This window comes from Hypanus sabinus, chromosome 6 (assembly GCF_030144855.1).
Source record: "Hypanus sabinus isolate sHypSab1 chromosome 6, sHypSab1.hap1, whole genome shotgun sequence".
Lineage (NCBI taxonomy): Eukaryota > Metazoa > Chordata > Chondrichthyes > Myliobatiformes > Dasyatidae > Hypanus > Hypanus sabinus.
Genome location: NC_082711.1, coordinates 123300981 through 123306980, shown reverse-complemented (window position 1 = coordinate 123306980; position 6000 = coordinate 123300981).

Sequence of the window (6000 nt, the reverse complement as noted above, 5' to 3'; positions counted from 1 at the left end):
TTGCGGATGCGACCTTCAGGCCAGGAGAGACTGGGGATAAGGCCTTCGGTCCGGCAGAGACTGTGTATGGCTCATCGGTCTGGGAGACACGGGGGATTTGATCTTCGGTCTGGGAGACACTGGGTATGGGATCTTCAGTCCGGCAGAGTCTACGGATGGGACCTTCAGTCCAGGAGAGACTGGGGAGAATGCTTTCAGTCCGGCAGAGTCTGGCTACGGGCTCTTCGGACCAGGAGAGACTGGGGATGGGTTCTTCAGTAAGGGAGAGACTGGGGAATTGGAGTTCAGTCCGGAAGAGACTGCGGATGGGAACCTCAGTCCGGGAGAGACTGGGGATGGGGCATTCAGTCCAGGAGAGACTGGGGAATCGGCCTTCAGTCCGGGAGAGACTGCGGATGGGACCTTCAGTCCAGGAGAGACTGGGGATGGGACCGTCAGTCCGGGAGAGACTGGGGATGGGATCTTCAGTAAGGGAGAGACTGGGGAATCTGCCTTCAGTCCGGGAGAGACTGCGGATGGGAACCTCAGTCCGGGAGAGACTGGGGATGGGGCATTCAGTCCAGGAGAGACTGGGGAATCGGCCTTAAGTCCGGGAGAGACTGCGGATGGGACCTTCAGTCCTGGGGAGACAGGGGATGGGATCTTCAAACTGTGAGATACTGGGGTAGAGATCTGCAGTCTGCCAGAGACTGAAAATAAAACGTTAAGTCCAGGAGAGATGGAAGATGAGTGCTTCAGTTTGGGAGATACAGGTGATGCGATATATTCACAGGCAGAGATATGAGATGCGATTTGAAATCCGAGAGAGTCCAGGGATGAGACCTTGTGTCTGGGAGAGACTGGGGATGGGACCTTCAGTCCGGGAGAGATTGCGGATGCGATCTTCAGGCCAGGAGAGACTGCGGATGGGCACCTCAGTATTGGAGAGACTGGGGATGGGACCTCCAAGCTTTGAGAGAATGCTGATGGGACCTTCAGTCCGGGAGAGACTGGGGATAAGGCCTTCGGTCCGGCAGAGACTGTGTATGGCTCATCGGTATGGGAGACATGGGGGATTTGATCTTCGGTCTGGGAGACACTGGGTATGGGATCTTCAGTCTGGCAGAGTCTACGGATGGGACCGTCAGTCCGGGAGAGACTGCGGATGGATCCGTCAGTCCAGGAGAGACTGGGGATGGGATGTTCAGTAAGGGAGAGACTGGGGAATCGGCCTTCAGTCCGGGAGAGACTGCAGATAGGAACCTCAGTCCAGGAGAGACTGGGGATAAGGCTTTCATTCCGGCATAGACTGGGGATGGCTCATCGGTCTGGGAGACACGGGGGATGGGATCTTCGGTCTGGGAGACACTGGCAGAGTCTACGGATGGGACCTTCAGTCCGGGAGAATGGGGAGAAGGCTTTCGGTCTGGCAGAGTCTGGCTATGGGCCCTTCGGACCAGGAGAGACTGGGGATGGAACTGTCATTCCGGGAGAGACTGGGGATGGGACCTTCAGTGTGGGAGAGACTGGGGATGCGACCTTCAGTCCGGGAGAGACTGGGGATGGCACCTTCAGTCCAGGAGAGACAGGGGATGGGACCTTCAGGCCAGGAGAGACTGCGGATGGGCACCTCAGTATGGGAGAGACTGGGGATGGGACCTCCAAGCTTTGAGAGAATGCTGATGGGACCTTCAGTCCGGGAGAGACTGGGGATAAGGCCTTCGGTCCGGCAGAGACTGTGTAAGGCTCATCGGTCTGGGAGACACTGGGTATGGGATCTTCAGTCCGGCAGAGTCTACGGATGGGCACTTCGGACCAGGTGAGATTGGGGATGGGACTGTCAGTCCGGGAGATTCTGGGGATGGGACCGTCAGTCCGGGAGAGACTGGGGATGGGACCTTCAGTGTGGGAGAGACTGGGGATGTGACCTTCAGTCCGGGAGAGACTGCGGATGGGACCTTCAGTCCGGGAGAGACTGGGGATGGGATCTTCAGTCTGTGAGATACTGTGGTAGAGATCTGCAGTCTGCCAGAGACTGAAAATAAAACATTAAGTCCAGGAGAGATGGAAGATGAGAGCTTCAGTTTGGGAGATACAGGTGATGCGATATATTCACAGGCAGAGATATGAGATGCGATTTGAAATCCGAGAGAGTCTAGGGATGAGACCTTGTGTCTGGGAGAGACTGGGGATGGGACCTTCAGTCCGGGAGAGATTGCGGATGCGACCTTCAGGCCAGGAGAGACTGGGGATAAGGCCTTCGGTCCGGCAGAGACTGTGTATGGCTCATCGGTCTGGGAGACACGGGGGATTTGATCTTCGGTCTGGGAGACACTGGGTATGGGATCTTCAGTCCGGCAGAGTCTACGGATGGGACCTTCAGTCCAGGAGAGACTGGGGAGAATGCTTTCAGTCCGGCAGAGTCTGGCTACGGGCCCTTCGGACCAGGAGAGACTGGGGATGGGTTCTTCAGTAAGGGAGAGACTGGGGAATTGGAGTTCAGTCCGGAAGAGACTGCGGATGGGAACCTCAGTCCGGGAGAGACTGGGGATGGGGCATTCAGTCCAGGAGAGACTGGGGAATCGGCCTTCAGTCCGGGAGAGACTGCGGATGGGACCTTCAGTCCAGGAGAGACTGGGGATGGGACCGTCAGTCCGGGAGAGACTGGGGATGGGATCTTCAGTAAGGGAGAGACTGGGGAATCTGCCTTCAGTCCGGGAGAGACTGCGGATGGGAACCTCAGTCCGGGAGAGACTGGGGATGGGGCATTCAGTCCAGGAGAGACTGGGGAATCGGCCTTAAGTCCGGGAGAGACTGCGGATGGGACCTTCAGTCCTGGGGAGACAGGGGATGGGATCTTCAAACTGTGAGATACTGGGGTAGAGATCTGCAGTCTGCCAGAGACTGAAAATAAAACGTTAAGTCCAGGAGAGATGGAAGATGAGTGCTTCAGTTTGGGAGATACAGGTGATGCGATATATTCACAGGCAGAGATATGAGATGCGATTTGAAATCCGAGAGAGTCCAGGGATGAGACCTTGTGTCTGGGAGAGACTGGGGATGGGACCTTCAGTCCGGGAGAGATTGCGGATGCGATCTTCAGGCCAGGAGAGACTGCGGATGGGCACCTCAGTATGGGAGAGACTGGGGATGGGACCTCCAAGCTTTGAGAGAATGCTGATGGGACCTTCAGTCCGGGAGAGACTGGGGATAAGGCCTTCGGTCCGGCAGAGACTGTGTATGGCTCATCGGTATGGGAGACATGGGGGATTTGATCTTCGGTCTGGGAGACACTGGGTATGGGATCTTCAGTCTGGCAGAGTCTACGGATGGGACCGTCAGTCCGGGAGAGACTGCGGATGGATCCGTCAGTCCAGGAGAGACTGGGGATGGGATGTTCAGTAAGGGAGAGACTGGGGAATCGGCCTTCAGTCCGGGAGAGACTGCAGATAGGAACCTCAGTCCAGGAGAGACTGGGGATAAGGCTTTCATTCCGGCATAGACTGGGGATGGCTCATCGGTCTGGGAGACACGGGGGATGGGATCTTCGGTCTGGGAGACACTGGCAGAGTCTACGGATGGGACCTTCAGTCCGGGAGAATGGGGAGAAGGCTTTCGGTCTGGCAGAGTCTGGCTATGGGCCCTTCGGACCAGGAGAGACTGGGGATGGAACTGTCATTCCGGGAGAGACTGGGGATGGGACCTTCAGTGTGGGAGAGACTGGGGATGCGACCTTCAGTCCGGGAGAGACTGGGGATGGCACCTTCAGTCCAGGAGAGACAGGGGATGGGACCTTCAGGCCAGGAGAGACTGCGGATGGGCACCTCAGTATGGGAGAGACTGGGGATGGGACCTCCAAGCTTTGAGAGAATGCTGATGGGACCTTCAGTCCGGGAGAGACTGGGGATAAGGCCTTCGGTCCGGCAGAGACTGTGTAAGGCTCATCGGTCTGGGAGACACTGGGTATGGGATCTTCAGTCCGGCAGAGTCTACGGATGGGACCTTCGGTCCGGCAGAGTCTGGCTATGGGCACTTCGGACCAGGTGAGATTGGGGATGGGACTGTCAGTCCGGGAGATTCTGGGGATGGGACCGTCAGTCCGGGAGAGACTGGGGATGGGACCTTCAGTGTGGGAGAGACTGGGGATGTGACCTTCAGTCCGGGAGAGACTGCGGATGGGGCCTTCAGTCCGGGACAGACGGCGGACGGGGCCTTTAGTCCAGGAGAGACTGCAGACGGGACTTTCAGTCCGGCAGAGACTGCGGATGGGGCCTTCAGTCCGGGAGAAACTGCAGACGGGGCCTTCAGTCCGGGAGAGGCTGGAGATGGGAACATCAGTTTGGGAGGGACTGGGGATGGGAACCTAGGTCTGGGAGAGACTGGGGATGGGATCTCCAATCTTAGAGAGACTGCTGATGGGACCTTCAGTCTGGGAGAGACTTGGGATAAGGCTTTCGGTCCGGGAGAGACTGGGGATAGGGCCTTCAGTCCTGCGGACGGGGCCTTCAGTCCAGGAAAGGCTGGGGATGGGTACCTCAGTCCGGGAGAGACTTGGGATGGGTACTTCAGTCCGGGTGAGACTGGGGATGGTACCTCAATCTGGGAGAGATTTGGGGTGGGTACCTCAGTCTGGGAGAGACTGGGGATGGGACCTCCAATCTTTGAGAGACTGCTGATGGGACCTTCAGTCCGGGAGAGAATGCGGATGCGACCTTCAGTCCAGGAAAGGCTGGGGATTGGTACCTCAGTCCGGGAGAGACTTGGGATGGGTACCTCAGTCCGGGAGAGACTGGGGATGGTACCTCAGTCTGGGAGAGACTTGGGGTGGGTACCTCAGTATGGGAGAGACTGGGGATGGGACCTCCAAGCTTTGACAGAATGCTGATGGGACCTTCAGTCCGGGAGAGACTGGGGATAAGGCCTTCGGTCCGGCAGAGACTGTGTATGGCTCATCGGTCTGGGAGACACAGGGGATGGGATCTTCGGTCTGGAAGACAATGGGTATGGGATCTTCAGTCCGGCAGAGTCTACGGATGGGACCTTCAGTCCGGGAGAGACTGGGGGGGAAGGCTTTCGGTCCGGCAGAGTCTGGCTATGGGCCCTTCGGACCAGGAGAGACTGGGGATGTGACCTTCAGTCCGGGAGAGACAGGGGATGGGACCTTCAGTCCGGGAGAGACTGCGGATGGGGCCTTCAGTCCGGGACAGACTGCGGACAGGGCCTTTAGTCCGGGAGAGACTGCAGACGGGACTTTCAGTCCGGCAGAGACTGCGTATCGGGCCTTCAGTCTGGGAGAGACTTGGGATAAGGCTTTCGGTCCGGGAGAGTCTGGGGATGGGAACGTCAGTCCGGGAGAGACTGGGGATAAGGCTTTCGGTCCGGCAGAGACTGGGGATAGGGCCTTCAGTCCTGCGGACGGGGCCTTCAGTCCAGGAAAGGCTGGGGATGGGAACCTCAGTCCGGGAGAGTCTGGGGATGGGAACCTAGGTCTGGGAGAGACTGGGGATGGGACCTCCAATCTTAGAGAGACTGCTGATGGGACCTTCAGTCTGGGAGAGACTTGGGATAAGGCTTTCGGTCCGGGAGAGACTGGGGATGGGAACGTCTGTCCGTGAGAGACTGGGGATAAGGCTTTCGGTCTGGCAGAGACTGGGTATGAGCCCTTCGGACCAGGAGAGACTGGGGATGGGACTGTCAGTCCGGGAGAGACTGGGGATGGGAACGTCAGTCTGGGAGAGACTGGGGATGGGGCCGTCGGTCCGGGAGAGACTGGGGATGGGATCTTCAGTAAGGGAGAGACTGGGGAATCGGCCTTCAGTCCGGGAGAGACTGCGGACGGGAACTTCTGTCCGGGAGAGACTGAGGATGGGATCTTCAGTAAGGGAGAGACTGGGGATGGGATCTTCAGTAAGGGAGAGACTGGGGAATCGGCCTTCAGTCCGGGAGAGACTGCAGATGGGAACCTCAGTCCAGGAGAGACTGGGGATAAGGCTTTCATTCCGGCAGAGACTGGGGTTGGGA